The sequence below is a fragment of the Lycium barbarum genome, chromosome 8 (assembly GCF_019175385.1).
Source record: "Lycium barbarum isolate Lr01 chromosome 8, ASM1917538v2, whole genome shotgun sequence".
NCBI lineage: Eukaryota > Viridiplantae > Streptophyta > Magnoliopsida > Solanales > Solanaceae > Lycium > Lycium barbarum.
The window spans coordinates 131,816,188-131,840,058 of NC_083344.1; the positions used below are offsets into that span (position 1 = coordinate 131,816,188).

General features: G+C 35.8%; 1 long non-coding RNA gene and 2 pseudogenes across 1 annotated transcript; 2 read left to right on the plus strand and 1 right to left on the minus strand.

Annotated features, from left to right (window-relative positions):
* Positions 1 to 5,049: 5,049 nt before the first annotated feature.
* LOC132608373 (putative germin-like protein 2-3) lies at positions 5,050 to 5,622 on the plus strand (annotated as a pseudogene).
* Positions 5,623 to 7,783: 2,161 nt separating this feature from the next.
* LOC132605509 (putative germin-like protein 2-1) lies at positions 7,784 to 8,816 on the plus strand (annotated as a pseudogene).
* An 11,579-nt stretch (positions 8,817 to 20,395) lies between these two features.
* On the minus strand, positions 20,396 to 22,287 carry LOC132607522 (uncharacterized). The gene is made up of 2 exons (XR_009570300.1): positions 22,156 to 22,287; positions 20,396 to 21,056 (listed from the first exon to the last, which is right to left on the minus strand). It is a non-coding gene; the product is annotated as an uncharacterized LOC132607522 (long non-coding RNA).
* Positions 22,288 to 23,871: the final 1,584 nt, after the last annotated feature.

Consider the following 23,871-nt stretch of genomic DNA (forward strand, 5'->3'; position numbering starts at 1 on the left):
TTGTAATCATGATTCCACGAAATAACTTGTAACATAGTTTCATGAAATAGCTTGTAAACATGGTTTCATGAAATAACTTGTAAATATGGTTTCAGGAAATAGCTTGTAAATATGATTTCAGGAATAGCTTGTAAACATGATTTCATGAAATAACTTGTAAATATGGTTTCATGAAATAACTTGTAATTATGGTTTCAGGAAATAGCTTGTAAACATGATTTCACGAAATAGCTTGTAAATATGGTTTCATGAAATAGCTTGTAAACATATTCTTGATTCATGAGTAATAACAATAGTTCATAATCATATATGTGTAATTGACTTGAAAACATGCTTGTAACTTGCAAAATAAAATCATTAAGTTTCATATGAACATAATGAGAACACATGAGGAAGAATTCATGATTCACGGATTAAGCTAGGATTCCTAATATCCGTAATGGAAGGTTAGGAATACAACAACGAATATAGATACAAAATTCATGTACATAAATACTTAAATATGGGCTACCAATATGTTGGGTTTAATGCCCTAAGATTTTAACTTCATGGATATCAAGGAAACGAAGCATGGGGAAGAACATAGAGATTCCCTCATGTGGATGGAAGTTCTACATACCTTAGTTGTTCCAAAACTTGAATTAAAGACTTGGATTTTGAAGAAGATTTTCTAAATCTTGATTCTTGAATCTTGAGATGAGTTTTCTTGAAAACCCTAGATTAGGAATGATGATTTCTTGTTTAGATTACAAGGATATATGTTAGAATTGAGTTGGAATAATTAGAATGGACTTACCTTGGTGTTCTTGATGTTGGAGGAGAGTAGGAAGTCGTTTTAGGGTTTGAGGGAGTGAAAAATAATGAGTTGAACTGATATGGACGAATATATAGTGTTCTGGAACATTGCAATTTACGTCCAGCAAAATACTGGCCGTATTTCAGTTTACGGGTCGTAAACTGACTTTACGGGCCGTATTTTGCCTCATGGACTGCACTGCATCTCTTCAGTAAAATGGTCATAACTCTTTGTACAGATGTCCGTTTGACCCTCGTAAGATACCGTTGGAAAGGTATTTCAATGCTCTAAAACTTTCATCAAGGAAGTTTTCCCAAATTCCAAACACGGTTTGAAATACGGGCCGTAAATTGAAATACGGTCCGTATTTAACCCTATGACCTCAAAATGTCAAATTCCAGAATGTTCAGAAATTCTTGGTTTCAGTTCACGACTTGGTTTACGGCCCGTAAAGTGAAATACGACCACTGTTCATGGGCGTAAACCACCATATCACAACTGAACGGAAAACATTCAATTCCCACATTCTTTATCTGATTTTCTAAGTTTAGGATCGTGGTCAAAACTTTCGTTAAAGGCACGGGGTGTTACAGTTTTCACATGAGACTTATAAGCATCCATAAAGGGGTATCATCAATCTCAAAGTCAAGACATGGATTCTATCAACTAATTATTATTTCACAAATGTAATTTGTCATTATCCAATTCACCAGGAATACATAGACCCGCAATTGAGTCGTACCTTTTAATAAATCAAAATAATGAACAAATCACATTGATCATAATAATTATATCAAGATTAAGAGTATAAGTACATTTAATGAACTAGAGAATTTGTTTTATATATTCAGTACAAAAGCACTTATCTCTACTTGGTTCGTTCAATACATACAAAATGTACTAGCACAAGAAGACGAAACTATACCGTTCCCATAATGAAGATACATTATATTAATCTTGGGCTACAATCATACCGATGGCTTTGTCCAATTTCCATCTTAGATTGTGAACATAAATTTTATACTTATAAGAACCGACGATTTAATCTTCCATGTATAAGCTAAACTCTGTACACTAAATCATCTACTATATAAGTAAAGGACACACATAGTGGTACATGATCTATTTAATTCTTTACTAAACAATGAATAAATAATTGTTCTCTAATAAATACTATATCCAAACACACGGTTAATAGTATATATCCCAACAATTACCTTCTTATTACCTTCCTAGCTTCTACCATCACCAGATACGACTTCGTTGCCATCACTAGCTTCTTGTTCCTGGGAACAGAGATTTCAAAAGAACAGAGATGACTAGCTTAGATTTCTAATTGAAAGATAAAAGAGCACCCGATGCTTTAGATGTCTAATTGAAATATTTGGGCAAGTAAAAGAAAGTTGCTCCAAGTGACAAACAGAAAAAACTATCTGAAAATTACTTACTATTTAACAGTTATAAAGGGGCACAAGACAAACCTTGGAATTAAACCTCTGTTGTATCGTCTTATTAAGATCATTTTTCACCTTAGCATTTCTGATTGATTCATCTACACCCAGATATTTCAGACGTGGTGTACTCATAGATCCCAGGGCAAACGTCTTCATTTCAGGGCAGCTTTCAATCTTCACATTCCAAAGAAATGGAAATTCAAGAGCACGCTTCATCAGAAAGAATGCCCCAGCTTTGGTAGCTCGTCGAACACCAGCTTTCCCAACCGGGGAAATAAGGCCTCATTAGTCATTTGTTCTCCTTGTTGTTCCTCTTCTGTGATCACTTCTTCCATTGATGGACATTTTCTTATATCTAGTCTCCGGAAATTAAGAAAACCTCTGGCCACTGATGGAGACATCAAGTTTCTCAATTTGCCACACTCACTCACTTCCAATTGTTTTAAGTTTGTTGACGGAGCCAGTTGGAATTTGGTGAGAGCATAGAGCAGTTATGCTATGAGGCCCCTAAAGGTATAGCTCTTCCAGGCTGGGACAAGAAACCCGCAAATGTTGAAGGCCATTTGTATATTTTATAAGGGATGAAAATTCAATATGGCTTCAAGTACAAACCGAAAAATGAATCACATCTCATCTTACATCAAGGTAACAAGAAGTGAAAAGCTAATTACTTAAATGAAAGGGTGGAATTAGAATTAGCGTGATTTTTTAATTCATAAACTTTACTCCAAATGCAACAACGACATACCCAGTGTAATCCCACAAGTGCGATCTACGGAGGGTGGTGTGTACGCAGCCTTACCCCACTGACAAGAACATATCAGGATTTGTGGCTCTAAAATAGGGTTGTTTTCGCTAATGGTCAGTGAACTTTACCCACTTATCCGTTGTAACAATAAAGTTACAAAAACTTTCTTTTGCCGCATTAAAGTTGCTAAACTTTACCCACTTTAAACAGTAAAGTTATTTACATATTTTTTGTTGGATTAAGTAACTGAACTATGTGTCAATTTCTTAGGAAATACAAATAATTAGAACGGCAAATTTTCGGTAATTGGTTATCACATGCCACTGGCCATGCAAGTGCTTTGCCACTTTATAAATTCCACATTAGAAGATAAAAAACAGAAAGAGAAAGTTGCTTCAAGTGACAAACAGAAACAACTATCTGACAATTATTTACTATTTAATAGTTAAAATGGAAACAACAAGGGTGTTTTAATGCATGAGACAAATATAGCTAGTTATACAGTGGCACAATACAAACCTTAGAATTGAACATCTGTTGTACCGCCTTATTGATATCATTTTTTACCGCAGCATCTCTGATCAGTTTTTCTACAAACAGACTTTTCAAAGATCCCAGGACAAACGTCTTCATTTCAGGGCAACTTTCAATCTTCACTGTTATGAGAAATGGAAATTCAAGAGCACGCGTCGTCTGAAAGAAATGCCCCAACTTCAGTAGCTCTCTAAGCACCAGCTCTTCCACCCAGGGAAATAAGGGCACATTAGTCATTTCTTCTCCTTGTTGTTCCTATTCTGTGATCACTTCTTCCATTGGACGGTCTCCTATCGTTCGTATTCAGAGATGAAGAACACCTCTGGCCACTTTCTTAATTTGCCACAGTACCATACTATCAATTCTTCAAGTTTGCCGAAGTAACCAGTTGAGAGTTGGCGAGAGCATGAAGCAGTTATATCAAGCCTATTGAAATATAGCTTTTTCAGGTTGGGACAAGAAACCAGCGAACGTTGAAGGCCTTGTATTTTTTATAAGAGATGAAAATTTGATATAGCTTCAAGTACAAAGCGAAAAATGAACCATATCTCATCTTACATCAAGGTTACAGGAAGTGAAAATTTTAGAATTTTTAATCCATGAAATTTACTCCAAGTACAATCTGACAAAAACGTATCATGATTCATGCCTTTAACTAAGGGCTGAGGACATTGATGTCTTCTCAAGCAGTGACATTGATTCTGCTGCTAAGGAATTAAATGACATGACCATCAAGAAACTATACATGGTTGTCGAAATGGTTGCTCAGGGTGGACATGGTGGGACAGCAGAAGCCATTTATTCTGGCAAAGAAAAAATTAACATCGCACATTTCAAAAAATGTCTTCAGGGCATTGTTCGATATTGAGTGCGTGTCTCGAGAAATTTAGGTAGGAACCATCATTTTCCCGTGGGCCGCTTTTTCGCATACGCCCATTGATGGGGTTCTTCAATTCATGAACTATTTTGAGGTTTTTATTAGGATTTTTGGGAAGCTTAGTACTATAATTAGCGATTTATTTTTAGTATTTGTTCGAGCTTATTCGAAACTTCATTTGCTTTCTTATCCCTCATTTATTGGTACTCTTTTTTCTTTGTTTTTGTGCCAGTGAGTATTGTAATCTCTGTTGAGTTGCACTTTGCACCTAATCCGAATATAATAGCTTGAGAGAAGGATTGCTTAAAAATAAAAAGGTTAAAGAATCACACCATAATCAGGAATCGGAGTCCAGTATTTCATTTTCCTATTATATACTCCCTGCAGTCCAATTTATCAGACATAGTTTGAATTAGCACGGAGTTTAAGAAAGAAACAAAAAAAATTGAAACTTATGGTCTTATACAATGTCATAACATTTGTGTAATAGCTTCTCATTAAAGGGTAAAAAACGAAGCGCAAAGTTTATTGTCAAATTAAGGATTGTGTCGTTCTTTCTTGAACAAACTAAAATAGAAAGTGTATCACATAAATTGGAACAGATGTAGTATTGTATTATGACTAGAAGATCAATGATTTGATGAATTTTCTCGCTGTATTTTTTTCCATTGTTTCAGCTAAGGTAAATGGATTAGCATGCAAAGATCCCAAGTCTGTTGAAGCAGAGGACTTTTTCTTCAGTGGCCTACATTTGGCTGGAAACACATCAAACACTTTTGCTTCTAAAGTCACTCCTGTTAATGTAGCTCAAATACCAGGACTGAACACTCTTAGGATCTCACTAGTTCGCGTCGACTATGCACCATAGAGAATTAATTCTCCTCACACTCACCCAAGAGCTACTGAAATACTCACATTCCTTTAAGATTGTCTTCAAGTTTGGTTTGTAACTTCAAATCCTGAAAATCGCCTTATTACTAAGGTCCTTAGAAAAGGCAATACGCTTGTTTTTCCTATTGGACTTGTTCACTACCAACGCAACGTGCAGTATGAAAATGCTGTTGTTATTGCTGCATTGCGCAGCCAGAATCCTGGAATCATAAGCATCGCTAATGCAGTTTTCGGATCGGAGCCAGCTATAGCAACAGATGTTCTTGCCAAGGATTTTCAAGTTGATAAAAGTGTAGCCACTCTGATACAACAAAAATTTTAAGCAGCAAGTTTACTTACAAAAGGACAGATGTTGACAGAATTTGTTTGTTGTGTGCGATGATAAAGAGTGAAACGTTTATTTGTTTACTGTGTGATGATTTATTTGTTACTAGAATTTTTATGTTGTATGTATTTTGATGCCATTCTTCACTTAATTTCTTGAAAGTTAAAAGTGTATTGGTATGTAAATAGCCCAAAATTTTGTGATGAGATGATTAACTAGCAAAAGTAGATACAATGCAAGTGATGATCCTTTTTTTAGGAACTATAATAAGTTTGAGTTAATCGAACTTTTTAAATATCAAGAACCGAATTCGTTAGTATTCTAATCTGCTAGGACAATGACCGCGATCACCTCAAAATGAGCCTAAAATCCAAACAATGAACTCTAACACAGCCCTTGCTCCAAATGACATGAACTTAGTAAAAACAAGCATAACCATATTGGCGTTAACACTCGATGAATAGGATTTCTAGCTCTTAAATCTTATAGAATTGTCTAAAACAAGAACTAACAAACTCAAAATAATGATCAGCAACTTTTGTTATAAGATAACATCTTGTCCGGTGTAGTCTTCATGACATCAGATGCCTTCTATAACAAACTGTACCATACAAAACAACAACAACAACAACATACCCAGTGTAATCCCACAATAGGGGTTTGGGGAGGGTAGGATGTAGGTAGACCTTACATCTACCTTTGTGGGGCAGAGAGGATATTTCCGAAAGACCCTCGGCTCGAAAGGAAAGAAAATAAAAGAAAAGGAAAATAAAGGAAAAGGAATTCGACTCAGACATTAAAAAAAAAAATGACAGCAAAAGCGTAATAGATAGCGATACACATCGAAGAATAGACACCGACGTGATTACTAAATAATACTAATACTAAGAATACGTGTAGAGGGAGCTAGCCCCTACCTGTCCCACCTACAGTGCGACATTACTCGACTATCTACCCTTCTACCCTAATCCTTGACCTTCACATTTTCCTATCTAGGGTTAGGTTCTCATTAAGCTGAAGTTGTGTCATGTCCTGTTTAATAACCTCTCCCTAGTACCATAATTAATGTGATATATCAAGATAACTTGAATTGCAACATCATCTAAATAGTTTAACCAAATCATGTAAAAGGTAATAATTGAAAAATTAGGTGTCAACAATACCTACAGCCTTCATGACTTATACTTGCGTACTGAAATTAAATCATAAAAAAAGTTACTACCATATATAAAGTTGAGAATTATGACTGATTCAAAATCTTTTTTACAAGGTAACATTTGTCCTAAAGATTGTTCATGAACTCTTGTTTAGTATTCTTGCCTGGCTTTATTGCCAAATAACAGATTGAGCTATAATGTTATATGATGATCAGAACTGACATACAGTTCCTGTTATGACTTGTGATATCATAGGTAGTTTTGTAAATCAAAAGGCATAAACTAGAATTTGAAGCATACTGTATTATTACACTCTCTAACTTTAGCACTCTCCGTATTTCTTTACCACAATATATTCTGTGATAAATGCATGTTGAGGTGTTCATTGGGCTTGGCTTAAATTTGTCTGTGAAAGGATACATCATGATTCATATGGTACACTGGTATCGTTGTTTAATGCATCCTGGGCATAGGCACTACAGCAATACTGGCTGAAAAATATTTTATAGAACTAACACAGCAACATAACTATTGATATATAAGAACAAGTGAAGAGCATGATTCCATAATAATGTTGAAGGATTGGGATAAAATTTTAAAACAAGAAATCAGTTGAATTTCTGTCAAATAAATTCATTTGTGCATCCGAGGTATTCAAGAATCATGTGTTATCCTTCTAAATTAGTCTTTTGGACTGTTTCCTTTTGTCCTTAGCTGGCTAACCTCTGTCTTGTTTCTTCAAATTATATCATAATCACTTCAAATGACAGCTAATAGTTGTAAAGTCTACATGTGTGCTTGGACGGCCCTTTAGAATATTTTCAATAAAGATACAAATTACTCACCAAAACTCAAAGCACTTTTGCATGCATGAGGTCTTTTGTCTCTTCTATATAAGGAAACTATCTCTTATCAATCACTTCATCCCACAAAAAAACATCTTTCTTCTCTTCCAATATTATCTCCTTACTCCTGCTAGCTTCTGTTCTTTAGTTCTTGAAATGGCTAACCACTTTTTCTTGCTGAATCTGATAGCTCTAAGTTTCTGCTATCTTGTGTTAGCTTTTGAGCCAAGTCCAATGCAAGATTTCTGCATTGCCTATCCCGCTAGCCCAGGTATTTTAAATCACTAAATCGCGATCAGTAGCTCATTTTCCTCTCATATACTCCCCCCATCCCAATATGACATAGTTTGAATCGGCACATAATTAAGAAAAAATAAAACTTTTGAAACTTGTGGACTTAAAACATGTCATAACATTTGTGTGGTTCTAAAAACTTCTCATTAAGGGTAAAATGAGAAGCGTCATTTCTTTTTGAAACAGAGTGAAAAGGGAAGTGTGTTGCATAAACTGGAACTGGTGGAGTTTATATTAGGACTACAAGATCAATGATTTGATGAATTTTCTCACTGTATTTTTTCTCCCACTGTTTCAGCTAAGGTTAATGGTTTAGCTTGCAAAAATCCCAAGTCTGTACAAGCAGAGGACTTTTTCTTCAGTGGCCTATATTTGGCTGGAACACATCAAGCACTTTTGGTTCTAAGGTCACTCCTGTTAATGTAGCTCAAATAACAGGACTTAACACTCTTGGTATCTCACTAGTTAGCGTCGATTATGCACCACGGGGAATTAACCCTCCACACACTCATCCAAGAGCTACTGAAATACTCACAGTTCTTGAAGGTTCTCTTCAAGTTGGTTTTGTAACTTCAAATCCTGAAAATCACCTTATTACAAAGGTCCTTAAGAAAGATGAACTACCAACGACATGTGGGATATGGAAATGCTGTTGCTGTCGCTGCTTTGAGTAGCCAGAATCCTGGTATTATAAGCATTGCTAATGCAGTTTTCAGATCGGAGCCAGCTATTCAAGTGATGTTCTTGCCAAGGCTTTTCAAGTTGATGACACTGTTGTTGCTCAGATCCAATCACAGTTCTAAAGCAACAGCAAATATGGAAACTTCAGAAGTGTTATTTGTCACTTTGTTTGGTTGTATTAATTCTCTGTGTTCAATTGTTTGATTCAACAGCTTGAAATTGTAATGTCAACTTTTTCTCATAGCAATAGTACTATTGGCAAACATTTGCTTTGATTCTATATGGTACTGTCTCAAATTAATTTGGGAAGTAAACACTTAGAATGTGTACTCTTAGTCAATGGCCTCACATTTTTTTGGAAACATCGACTACTGAAAATTACTGAATATATAGTGACCCTAATGAAGATAGTTTGGTATATATCTATGTACTTAGAAATTTACTTAAACCATAGGTGAAAGCATGCATGGTCATTGAAGATTTGTAATAATTTTATGTGTAAGACTATGAATGGATAGAAATCTGATATTTTTTCAGAATTTTAGTTAAAACATACTTCCTTTTGTTTTGGTGTTTGTATAACCTACACAAAACCTTATTTGCCACCCTCGAAGCAACTGTTCATGGCCATTATAGGGAAACTCTTTATGAAGGAGATACGCTAGTTATATTTATACATGAAAAATCGAGATCTGGTGATATATCATAGGGTCTTCCAGAAACATGTGTTAGAAGTTTGTTCGATTGATCTGATTCGATATGATGACATCCATGAATTTAAAAAAGAGGGTTGAGGAGTGGAACAAATGTATAACAAGAATATTTGGAAATTCGTTGACACTTGTTAAGAGTATATATATTTTAAATAATCTGTCACAAATATGAACACTCTTGCAATACACTTTATAGCTTGCTATAGTGAGACCTCATCATAAGATAGAAAAACAAACACGGAGACCTTGTGAGTTGTGACACTGGGTTCTTGGCTTGATACTGAAAATTCCTTTCCTGCTGCTACTACCTATTTGAAGGACTCAACATTTAAATTCGAGAGGAAGCATAATAGGCCGGAGAGATATGACAGGAATGTAACTGAGAACACTTTGAAGGCCATCAAGAAAATTAATAGAATCAGAGTCGATAGGGAGGCGAAAATTATTAAAAAGAGGTTCCTTAGACTTTGCTTTATTGATTTCCACTGTTTTTTAATTTATGATGTGCCTTTTCTTGCTATTAACATTAGTTGGCAAATAGGACATGATGAAAGGAAAGAAAGCCAATGAGCAGAGAGAAGGAGCTCGAGCAGTACATTCACATGGTCAAGGTTTCACAAAAGCAGTCAGAGGAAAATCATGTTAGTGTCAAGTTTTTATGATGACAATTTTATTTGTGCAGCTATAATAATTGAATCGCACAAGGAATAAAAGAGCCCACAAGACAGCCCAAACAAGATGAGCTTACACAAGTTTAACTCAGTGAAAACTTCCCAGCCCTACAATTGGATACTGCGATATTACAAATCTTGTGGTGGTTGACAACATACTCTCCAGCAGTACAAAATCAGTTCAAGGAAGGAAAGGATATCTGCGCCATTAAAGAAGGAATATTCCACGAAGTGTAACAATCTTGTTGACTGTTAATGCGGCCTCATCGCACAAGGAAAGAAGCAACAGCTCCAGCCTTATTCTTGGAAATAGGATCACTAATTCCTTTTTCCAAGGATCAAATCCCTTGGGTTGATTTCTCTGCATGAAGAGCCTAAACAGCCATAAAAGGGCTACTTCACAAAAATAACAAAGCATGCTTAGTCTCATTCCCTTAGTGCTCTGCTTTACTTTTCATAAACATTGTATGTCTGAGTGATTTATAGTGTAAGGAAAAAAAGAAATGAGAGTTATAATATAGCTTGTGAGGCTTTGTATCAAAATGACTAAGAGTGATTTGAGTGTAGGCGTAGGAACTCCATTCAAACCTCCATTGTACCAAACCTTTAACAAAGAGCTGCAGAGAACACCCTTGCAACCCAAGGGGACTGGACTAGAATTCACATTGAATTTGAACCAGTATAAAATACTTTGTGTCATTTATCTTCTGCACTTTATTTTAGCATTCTCTGAGCAAACAGTCGACTACTGATTTAACCTAGTCGACTAACAGATCGAAAAATTTACAATTCACCCCCCTCCCCCCTCTTGCACTTTCAATTGGTATCAGAGCAAGGTCTCACTTTCAGTTGCTTAACCGCACGTGAGAAAAGATCAAATGGCTGGGTATCAAATTCCTGGAGCAATATTACAAGATGGGCACTCCACAACAAGACCACCATACTTCAATGGTGAACACGATTGTCATTGGGAGGAAAGGTTTAAAATCTTTGTGCAGTCAACTGATTATCAAGCCTGGATTGTGATTAAGAAAGGACCTAAACCTATTCCAAGAGCCGGCACTGAAAACAAGAAAGACACAGATACTTCGACAATTGATCTAGAATCATATGACATTACCAAAGAACAACAAGAGACACTGCAAATAAATGTCAGGGCAATAGCTTTGCTCTACTGTGCAGTAAGTGGAGAAGAGTATGCAAAAATTTCAAATTGTGACACTTCAAAGAAATGTGGGATAAACTTGAGGTCACCTATGAAGGAACATCAAAAGTAAGGGAAACAAAAATTGATGCTCTAAGACACGATTATGAAGCCTTTATGATGAAGGACGATGAGAACATCGAATCAATGTTCACAAGATTCAGCAAGATCATTGGAGAACTCAAATCCCTTGGAGTAACTTATACCAACTCTTAACAAGTTAGAAAGCTTGTTAGAAGTCTGCCAAAGACTTGGGAAACCAAAGCAATTGTCCTTGAAGATGGAAATCTGGATAAATTCACTTATGATGAATTAAGAGGAAATCTGATAGCATTTGAAAATAATCACATTCAAAGATATTAGAAGGATGAAAAGAAGAAAGTTGTTGCTTTCAGGGCTCAAGTTGAAGAATCTGATGATGACTTTAAAGAAGAAGAAGTGGCCATGATTTCTAGGCATGTGATAGAAGCCATGAGAAGATCAAGAAATAATAGAAAAGGAAGCTCAAACTTTAGAAATGGTAAGACTTCCACTGGGCAACAAAAGAATGATGGAAAGTGTTATGAATGTGGAAAATATGGCCATATCGCATATGAATGTCCTGAGACAAGAAAGAAACCAACTAGAAGTTATCAAAAACAAAGGGCCTTCAGCAGTTGGAGTGAAGATGAAATTTCAGATAAAGAATCTGAAGAGATTGAAAATGTGTGTTTCATGGCTCTCGAAGGAAGCAGTAGGGTAAGTTCCCATCCCTGCTCTAAATGTGAAGAAACTCAAGAATTATTAGATCAAACTCTTATAGACCTGAATAATGTTTTTGATGAATATAGGAAACTGAAGAGAGAGAAAAAAGAATAGGAATCAAAATTAGAAATTTGCGAAAAAGAAAACAATTCAATTCAAAATGAAGTTTACAATTTACAATCTAAAATAGATATTTTACTGAAACCCTCCAGTTACAATTATGCCAAGTCAAACCAGTCAACTTACACAAATAAGTCCACTGGGAAAAAGGTCTTACCAATGACTAATAATTTGGAAGGGAAGACAACTGTTTTTTTAAAGACTGATCAATCAACTAGAACCTCTAAGTCGACTGAAAGAAAGTCTGGAATACATAGGTCAACCAATCCTTGTAAAGTTGAAGGAAAACCCTTTCAAACATGTTTTTGTTGTGGAAAACTTGGCCATGACTAGCATAACTGTAAATTTCATTTTTCAACTGCACCTGGTTGGGTATGGAAACCCAAGAAAAGTAAGTGTTTTGAAACTAACCATCAAGGACCCAAGAACCCTTGGGTACCTAAACAAAAGTAAAAATTCTGTTTTGCAGGAACACCACAAGAAAAGAAAAAAGGAAAAATGGTATTTAGATAGTGCGTGTTCAAGACATATGACAGGCGACAAAATTTTATTCAAAAAAGTCGCCGACTTTGATGGAGGATTAGTAACTTTTGGAGACAATTCAACTGGAACGGTAATTGGTATTGGTACTATTACTTTTGATAATTCTTGTGACATTTCAAATGTTTGGTTGGTAAAGGGACTTAAGTACAACCTTTTAAGTGTAAGTCAGTTGTGTGACTCTGATCTTGAGATAAGGTTTAGTAAATCAGGTTGTGTCATAGAAGACTCCTCTGGGATAAAAATTCTTCTTGGAAGCAGAAACAAAAATGTGTATACTTTTGACTCTGTCAAAAATTCTACAGGTCATATATGCCTGGCATCAATGGGAGAAGATCTGTGGATGTGGCACAAGAAGCTTGGTCATGCCAGTATCCTCTTAATTAAAAAACTGGCAAGACATGACCTTGTAATAGGATTGTCAAAACTCAACTACACTAAAGACCATTTATGCGATTCGTGTCAAAAAGGTAAACAAACTAGAAACTCTTTTAGCTCAAAAGATATTGTGTCTACATCCAAGCCTTTGCAACTACTTCATATGGATCTTGTTGGTCCTACTAGAACTGCTAGCATTGGAGGAAAAAGGTATGCATTTGTTATAATAGATGACTTCCCTCGCTTTACCCGGGTAATATTTCTTGCTCATAAAGATGATACTCTAAAGAATTTTAAGTTTTTTTATGAGAAAATTCAGCGTGAGAAAGGATATTACATCACTTCCATTAGAAGTGATCATGGAAGAGAATTTGAAAATAAAGCTTTTGAAGAATTCTGCAATGACCAAGGGTACACACACAATTTCTCCTCACCTCGATCTCCGCAACAAAGTGGTGTGGTTGAACGAAAGAACAAAACCCTTCAATATATGGCAAGAACAATGATCATAGAAACAAACTTACCACATCACTTTTGGGCCGAAGCAGTAAGTACAGCTTGTCATATTTTGAACAGATGTCTAATCAGACCAATTCTCAAGAAAACTCCTTATGAGCTATGGACTGGTAAGAAATCAAATATTAGCTACTTTCATCATTTTTGATGTAAGTGTTTTGTTCACAATAATGGAAAGGAAAATCTTGGTAAGTTTGATCCTCGAAGTGGTGAAGGTATATTTCTTGGTTATTCTCCTACTAGTAGATCCTATAGAATTTTTAACAAACGTACTTTATCTATTGAAGAGTCTATTGTTGTATTTGATGATACTAATCACATGGACGAGAAAAGAAAAATTGCAGATGAAGAAGACAGTCAAATACGTACTGCAGTGGTTACAAGACCCACTGAAGAAAAGGCATCCTGTGAGTCGACTTCTGATACACCTCAGTCGACTGATGTTACTATTGGAATAGTTCCAAACGAATGGAGAAGCGAACCTGACTATTCAAAGAAATTTGTTATTAGAGACATCAATGAGGGGATGAAAACTAGAGAATCTAGTAAAAATATTGTAAATCTGGCTCTTATTTCTCAATATGAACCAAAGAAAGTTGGTGATGCCTTAAAAGATGAATACTGGGTAAAAGCTATGGAAGAGGAACTTGATCAATTTGAAAAGAACAAGGTGTGGAATCTAGTTCCCAAACATGAAAATGCTTCAATCATTGGCACAAAATGAGTATACAGGAACAAGCTAAATGAGGCCGGAGAAGTAGTCAGAAACAAAGCCCGACTTGTTGCTCAAGGATACTCACAACAGGAAGGAGTTGACTATGATGAAACTTTTGCTCCTGTTGCTAGGTTGGAATCCATTAGAATTTTGCTTGCATATGCCTCTTTTAAAAAATTCAAACTTTTTCAAATGGATGTCAAAAGTGCTTTTCTAAATGGGTTCATTGAAGAAGAAGTGTATGTTAAACAACCGCCAGGTTTTGAAAATCTACAATTTCCCTATCACGTTTTTAAATTAAGTAAAGCTTTATATGGTCTTAAACAATCCCCTAGGGCATGGTATGATCGTTTAAGCTCATTCTTGGTAAGTCACGACTTCTTCCGAGGAAAGATTGATACAACTCTTTTTATTAAACGATCCTCCTTAGGGAATCTCATTATACAGATATATGTTGATGATATTATTTTTGGAAGCTCTAACCCCTCTATGTGCAAGAAATTCTCTGATCTTATGCAAAGCGAGTTCGAAATGAGTATGATGGGAGAATTAAAATTCTTCTTGGGACTACAAATTCATCAAACTGACAGTGGAATATTTATATGTCAAGCAAAGTATGCCAAGGAACTCGTTCAAAAATCTGGAATGTCTGACTCAAAAGCTATGTGAACTCCAATGAGTCCTACTTGTACTCTTGATAAGGATGAGACAGGAAAACCTATTGATGAAACTAAGTATCGCGGTATGATTGGATCGTTGCTTTAGTATGTGCAGGTGTGCTAGATTCTAAGCTGCTCCAAAGGAATCTCATCTTACTGCTATCAAGTGTATTATTAGATACCTTCATGGAACAACTAACTATGGTTTATGGTATCCTAACACCAACGATTTTACACTTGAAGGTTTTTCAAATGCAGACTTTGCAGGTGATAAAGATGATAGAAAAAGTACCAGTGGTACTTGCCAGCTTCTAGGAAAATCTCTTATTTCCTGGAATAGCAAAAAACAGGGATCAGTCACTCTCTCTACCACTGAGGCTGAATACATTGCTATTGGTCAATGTTGCACATCGTTAATCTGGATGTCTTATCAACTAAGTGATTATGACTTGTTTTTTAAACCTATAAAAATTTTCTGTGATAATTCGAGTGCTATATGTCCGTCCAAAAATCCTGTGCATCATTCTAGGGCCAAGCATATAGATATTAAGCATCATTTATCATAAATCATGTTGCTCAAGGAGATTTTGAAATAGTTTTTGTTAACACTGAAAACCAGCTTGCTAATATTTTTACTAAACCTCTTCTTGAAGAACGTTTCTGCATGTTAAGAAGATCTTTGGGAATTATTGATCAATCTGTCTAAATTTTTTTCTCGTGTAGTAATCCGTGCCATAATTTTCGTCTATTCAAAATCCTTGCCATAAATTGTATTTCCATCCCCATTATGACCGTCCCATCTTCCCATGTTTTACTTTTTTTTACCTTCCCCATAAAATCATTTCCTTTTCCTACATATCCCCATAAAATCTTTTCCCTTTTCCCATTTTCTTCTATTCTTCATCTTTACCCTTCCCCGCCAAACCCTCCTATCTACGTCTCATCTCTTCAATGGCGAAAACTCAGAAAACCCACCTTCTCTCCACCCGCCAAAGTTCCAGGCTAAAGGAAATTGGTAAGAGCCTCTCTCCTGCTCCTAATGACTCAAACTCCGGCGACTCCTCTTACTCTGACGCCTCCAACTCCGTTCCAATTTTCAATCTTGGCAAGCGAGCTTTTGCTGATGCTCCATGTTCAACCTCCTCAAAGAAACTCAAAACCATCACTGATAAACCCCTTGATCTTCGTAAAAAATTTTGGGATGACCACCATCAAGAACTCTTCTCGTCTCTTGAAGACAAAAACATTGTATCCGGTAGGATTATTGATCTTGACCATATGCTTTCTCTGTGTTGTAAGATAAAACATTTATTTGTCTATCAAGGTTGGGAAAAAAATTTCACAACCCCTTCTCATGTGTATGAAACCCCTGTTCGTATGTTTTATGCAAATCTCCGGTCCTCTAAGGCTAATGAACTCGAAACCATAGTCCTTGGTACCCACATTGTATTAAATTGCTCTGTCCTTGACTCTATTCTTGGTTGCACCTATTCTGGGTTTTTCGAAATTTCAAAAAATTCCTGGCCTGAATCTCTTGAAGTCTCCTTTGATGATGTTAAGAAAACCCTTTCAAATTCCACCTATGTCCCTGCTCAAATTGGTCCGTCTAACATCTCTTTTGAGGCTTGTGTGCTGGCTCATATGGTTGCGACTACTATTGTCCCTCGTGCTCGGTCCTACTCTACTATCTCCCAATGTGATGCCATCTTTGCTTTTTGCCTTCTCTCCAAGAAAAAAATCAATTTGTCCTCTATAGTCATCAACTACATGATTGAGTGTGCATCAAATCCTTCTAGCCTCCCATATGGTATGCTCATCTCTCGCATACTTGAAGTCCACAAAATTGACTTAGTCGACTATCCCATTACTCGCGTTAAGCAGTGTTACAACTCTAGGGCGTTTGGTAGCATAGGGTATGTCTTGAGCAATGAATCTTGGGTGCTAAAGGAGGTCTATGATGCATCTCAACCTGGTCCCTCCACCAAATTGAAAAAATCAAATCCTTCTGTCGTCTCTGCTGAATGTTATACAGACCTTCTCTCCAAACTTTCCTCCATGGATGCGAAGATTGAGTCCATCAAAGATTTAATGGCATCCACTTTGTTTCAAGTCGAGAAAATTCGTGATACGACAAAGGAAACGGGTACTGATGTCTCTAAGCTGCGAGTTAAACTGGATGCTGTGATAAAGGAAGTTGTCAAATTGTCCGCCAAGCTTCAAGCCAGTGTTGGTGCCATGCCTGAACGTCTCACTACTCCGTTGACTGAAATGAAGGATGCTATTGTGAATACCTTGGCTTATTTCCTTCGTCGTCCCATGTTCTAATGCCAGGAGTAGTTCTTTTAAATCTGGTTATTTTTGGTCTGTTTAAACAATGATTTTGTGGACCCTAAGTTCGTTTGGTTTTGTGTTGCACTTTGGTTTACTCTTTTTGTGCTAATTGGTTCAGCATCTTACTAATGTTCTAAGCCTATATAACATCTATGTCTGTGTCTATAGATGTTTATGTGTCTATGTTTTTTTAGTGATGCCAAAGGGGGAGAAATAGACAGTCAACTGTTCAGGGGGAGCTTGCAAGGACAAGTCAACTGATCAGGCTAATCAGGGGGAGCATCCGCTACAGGGAAGTTGACTACATCTCATTTAAAATTGTCATCCTCAAAAAGGGGGAGATTCTTAGTGTCAAGTTTTAATGATGACAATTTTATTTGTGCAGCTATAATAATTGAATCGCACAAGGAATAAAAAAGCCCACAAGGCAGCCCAAACGAGATGAGCTTACACAAGTTTAACTCAGTGAAAACTTCCCAGCCCTACAATTGGATACTGCGATATTACAAATCTTGTGGTGGTTGACAACGTACTCTCCAGCAGTACAAAATCAGTTCAAGGAAGGAAAGGATATCTGCGCCATTAAAGAAGGAATATTCCACGAAGTGTAACAATCTTGTTGACTGTTAATGCGGCCTCATCGCACAAGGAAAGAAGCAACAGCTCCAGCCTTATTCTTGGAAATAGGATCACTAATTCCTTTTTCCAAGGATCAAATCCCTTGGGTTGATTTCTCTGCATGAAGAGCCTAAACAGCCATAAAAGGGCTACTTCACAAAAATAACAAAGCATGCTTAGTCTCATTCCCTTAGTGCTCTGCTTTACTTTTCATAAACATTGTATGTCTGAGTGATTTATAGTGTAAGGAAAAAAAGAAATGAGAGTTATAATAGAGCTTGTGAGGCTTTGTATCAAAAAGACTAAGAGTGATTTGAGTGTAGGCGTAGGAACTCCATTCAAACCTCCATTGTACCAAACCTTTAACAAAGAGCTGCAGAGAACACCCTTGCACCCCAAGGGGACTGGACTAGGATTCACATTGAATCTGAACTAGTATAAAATACTTTGTGTCATGTATCTTCTGCACTTTACTTTAGCATTCCCTGAGCAAACAGTCGACTACTGATTTAACCTAGTCGACTAATAGATCGAAAAATCCCCCCCCCCCCCCCCCCCCCTCCCCCTTGCACTTTCAAATCGCATGCTGGAATGAACATTTTGCTTCATATACAAACTAAAACTCAATCAGTTCAAGCTTACTTTTATGGTATGTGTAACGTTTTGATTACATATAACTGTCCTGATCTTGTACTGTATCAAGAGATACAGACACTCTCTCTGTTGAATTTGGGTTGAATTTTTGGATCAAGAACTAAAGCCAGACAATATTATCTTTAGCAAGGTTCCTAGTTTGTCTTGACCATGGAATTATTGTCTTGAAGCTTTCTGTTACCCTTCCATTCTGCCATCACACTCTCTTTTATGTTCTCGTTTTGATCAACAACTATGCTGTTTTGTGGTGGTTTAGTTTCTACTGTTGGCCTTGGTGGCTTCCTTGCACTTGTACATGTTTATACATCTTCTGCAAATCAAGCACACAAAAGCCAACAAATTCCCAAATAAACCAATAAGAAATAACTCATAAATTGAAGGAAATGATAGAATCTTGCGTGTCTGCATGCATAGAGAATGAGAATTTAACTTGTATACGCCGATAGTACAAAGAACTTTTACATTATCAATGTATTTTACTTTTGGCTAGTAAGTATTTTCTAAATTACCAAATCAATGCTACCATATGTAGTTACAGTTTGCTTTCAACTTACTTATAAGTTGAGGATGTAAATGCTTTTCTGTTTGTGTATAGAAGTTAGTGGTCAATAAAGTAAGTGAGTTGAGAATCATGAGGTTTCAGGTTCAAATTTCAATAGAGGCAAACGAACATTTTGTGTTTTCTTCTCATTTATCCAAGCCTTGGTGAGGACAACGTTATCTGATACCTATGCTGGTGGGAGGTAACAGATATCGCATGGAATTAATCGTTGTGCGTGCAAATTGACAAAGACAAACTATTATTAAAAAAAAAAAAAAAAAAAGGATAAATGATAGCACCATTGCATGATGTGAATGAAAAAAAAAAAAAAAAAACTAGGAAGTAGTTGTTAACTCGCATGGCAATAGTCTTGAGCAGACAAGGCTTTGAGCTTTGAAATATTTGCTTGTTTTTGGCCACTAAGCTAGACAAGAATGCCATCGATCGCTCCCTTTTTTCCTTTTTTTATTAATGAATTTCTCTTATATAAAAGTCATATGACTTATGAGTCTTCCTTTTACTGTTATTATTATTTTGCATTTTTTCAGTTTCCCCTCTGCTCCATTCTTCTCGCCCTCCTTTTATGACTTAAGCAAAAGTGCCACACTTTTCGATAAAGATAAGTCGTGGTTTTGGTTTTCAAAAAGCAAGAGCATATTCCATCGTTGTAGAGTTTAGTAAGACTATAATATGGTAAAACAAAAACTTGTATATTTGATGCTGTAATTTTTTGATAGTGGATACCGTTGTGAATAGTAACGGATTTTAGAATTTAGACGCGATATCTTTTGAGTTGAAAGGGTATTATGTTCTCAAATGTAGATCTAGTTTTACTTATATCATGCGTGTATAGAGTTCAATCTCAAAGCCCCAAATCCGTCGTTGGATCCGCCATTGATAACAATGACGTAACAAAATGGCTGATAGTACTCATATTTTGAAGAAAACGATGAAGGAGAAATTCTCGAGGAGCAACGGAGCATCATTCGAAATTCAAAGGATAGTAGACCCGTATTTTCCCTATCCTTTTTCACTTAAATACCAGGCTTTTATTTATATTAGCGTTCAACGTGCCTAATTCACACATCCTGTGCTAGACTCTTACTACTAGACCAAAGTTTGGGACATGATAGCAAATAAGTTTTATGGCAAATTTTCTCTGAACTCCCATCGTTTGCGAATAGGTTTCTCTCAAACAAAAGTTGTGTTGATATCAACTAGGATGTATATAGGTAACTAACATATCATATTGCTCAAGAAAGACGAAATTTTTTAACTTATGCTCTACATAAGGAAAGTTCAACAACATAATTCCCTTTGACATTCATAGTTCGAAAATAAAATAGCATATATCTAAAGCTTCAAATGAACAAGTAGAGACCCCTAACATGATAACCAAGTAGAGACTCCATTAATAGCACATACAATCATTATATTACAATCCCCACATAATTTGTATACGAACAAATAGACCCCTAACATGATAACCAAAAAAAAAAAAAGGAAATACAAGGACAATACAAGCACACCGTAGAAATAGCACCTCACTTGCCCTTTTCGGTTATGTTTTTAAAAATAATCATTGTCATGGAATTTTAAATTTTACTGGTGAAACTCCGTGCAAGTGTCCTGAAGTTATATTTATGAAATTTAAAACTCCATGACATTGATTATTTTTCAACAAGAGCTGAAAAGTGGCTATTTGTAAATTTTACCACACAAGCATCTACTACAAAATAAAATATCATACTACTTTTAATATGTTGGGAGGAAAAAGGACCACTTTCATGCTACTAGTTTCACTAATAATAAAAGCATTTTGTACTTGACTAACTAATTTAGACCAAGTACAAATGACTTATTATGATCTTTAGCAACCAAGATTCCTAGTTAATTTGTTTTGATCTTTGAATTATCTTCTTGGAGGTTTGTGTTACTCTTCTCCTCTGTCGTCATAGTCTCTTTCTTGTCTTTGTAATCATTGTTTTGTGGTGGTTCAATGTTTATGGGTGGCCTTGGTGGTGGCCTACTTGTTGTGTTTATGCATCTCCTGCAAATTAAGCACAAAAAGTCCAACGAATTCAAGAAGAAAGATTATGAATCAGAAATATATCACATGAATGTAATGAGGAAACTGTCTAAATTTATTTCTCTACTATACAAAATATTTTTTGATATATTTTGAGATTTTTCATATCCTTACCGTTAACAAATTGTCTCTGTTATAGTTATGAAACTTCAACATGGATTCTACGTGTCAAAATACTTTAGAAAAAAGGGCATCAAAGGATGTGGCCTGGTCAATGGGGTGGGTTGAAACCCATAAGGTTTCAGGCTAAAATCTCAGTCGAGGCAAAACGCTAGGTGATTTCTTTCTATCTGTTTAAGCCTTGGGGATAGAGTTACCCAATACATCTGCTGGTGGAAAGTAGCAGACACACTGTAAATTTAGGTGAAGTGCTCACAAGTTGGCCCAGACATCACAATTATAAGAAAAGCTTTAGAAAAAGAAAAAAAACAAGTTTATCTCTCTATTTTTTTCACTTATGGTTTAGAATTATCCTTCGTTATCAAAGGCGGAACTAGAATTTTGAGTTTATAAATTCTAATTCCTGAAAATACAGTCTATTGGGTTCTTGATAAATTAGTTATAAATATTAAGTAGAATTTTTAACATAAATATAAGCAGTGGCGGAGCCAGGATTTTAAATAAGGGGGTTCAAAAATATAAAGAAGTTGACAAACGAAGAAGCCAAGGGGATTCAACATCTACTATATATACATAAAAGATAATTTTCACCTAGTATATATGAACCCCTTGGTCCTTACTGGCTTCGCCCCTGAATATAAGGTTTGAGCCAAAAACTATTGAGTTTTGTTGAACTCGTAGGTGCAGCTATAGCTCCACCTCTGTTCGTTATATTTCGGGTTGGAGCTCCATTAGATCTAGTTAAAGACAAATATGAGATGATTTTCTAACGACAAAGGTAAGAGTGACACCAAAATTTAACGAAGATCGATAAATTGACATATCTCATAGAGTAAATAGCTATTTTTTACGAATTTTGCCTTTAATAAAGGTGATATGATCTTGCATGTTTGCATGCGTTTTTGGAAGAAAATACTACGCGGTATAGTTATTAACTCACATGGCTATCACTGTCTTGAGCAGAAATGGCTTGAAGCTGGGAAATATTAGCATGGTTTTGGGCACTAAGCTACGCGAAAAAGCCATTAGCAAAGAAATTGAAGTATCTAGCTAGTCTTATTGTGATGTTCTTCATAAGGCAAGAAGTGATATATAAAGGCAATATATCACTGTATAGAGCAATCATTGACCACTGAAAAAAAAAAAACCACAAAGAGAATTGTAAAGAAAGACTATACTTTTAGTGAAAGAGACATTAGTCTTTAGTGGCTTTCATTTCCAAAGGAGTAAAAGTTTTGTGCAAACTATAAATTGTTTACACCATTAATATATTACCACAACATGTAATTTCTTATTATGATCGATATCATATACTAAAATTGAATATAATTTGTCATACACCATTCTCTTCAAACCCCACTTGTGAAATTACATTGGATATGTTATTATGTAGAAGGTGTTAAATCAAACTTAGTATGTTCTTTCTACATTATCTGGATATATATAATTTAAATTCTTTTCGATTACTTTCACTTTATTAACTTTTATATGTGCACACAACTGTGGATAAGCATGTTTCACGATTTTCCTTATCTGTTGGTTGTCCTTTTTTTTAATTGTCCCATAATGTTTGTCTACTCACAATTGCAGCATGTGGTCAATTATGAGAAAGTGTCTTTTGTTTTCCTAGAAAAGACACTCCTATTTGTTTTCTGGAAACATTGGATTCGATTGCTATAGTTCTAATTTTTCATTTTATGGGTAAACAGCCCATCCAAACACAGCTTATTTTTCAGATGAAACAAATCATCCAAATCCAAATTACTCAACAACACCTAAAAAAAAAAAAAGTATTTCTAAAAGCTTTTCCAAAAGACATTCTTTAAAATCTGTCAAATGACATAGAATGCAACATGATATGCATAAGAAATAGCACTACATATTCAATGTTAATATAATGAAAGAAGAATTTAGAACCAGAGGCGGATTTAAGTTTATAGAACTCTACAGTGACCTCAAGTTAATGTACAATAATAATTGTGTTCACAATCAACTATTGTATAAATATGACTGATACAGATACAGGGTCTCTTGCAAAAACTACTGGATTCACCTGAACCTGTAGGTTAAAATGTATATCAAGTTATCAACCTCTACTTGTTACCTCCATCAACCTAGATATCTGTTGAAGAATGAAAAAAGTCTCTCATCAGTGGCTAATGAGATGGGTGGTCTCCTAATGTGGACTTGAGAAATCCTCCCCTCATAAGCTAACTTTTGGGGTTGAGTTAGACCCATGATCCATTTATTTAGATGGTATTAGAGCAGGACCCATCTCACCCGATGTGAGGTCCCCAAATTAAATTGTCCGCGCACCACATGTCTAGTCCTGGGCGTGAGGTGGGGTGTTGAAGAATGAAAAAAAATTCTCTTATCGGTGGTTAATGAGATGAATAATCTCCTTATATGAACTTAGGCAATTTTTCCCTCAGAAGCTAGCTGTTGGGGTTGAGTTAGGTCCATGATCCATTTCTTTACAATATCAGGCAATGTTTGAGCTAACTCTAACACTTCAACTATTTAATCGAGTACATATTACCTTCCTAGCTTCGGATTCTTAGACAGCACTAGCTTCTGCCATGACTAGCTATTTCTTGTTTCCTGGGAGCAGAGAGTGCAAAGAACAGGTGACTAATTCATCTGAGTACTTATTACC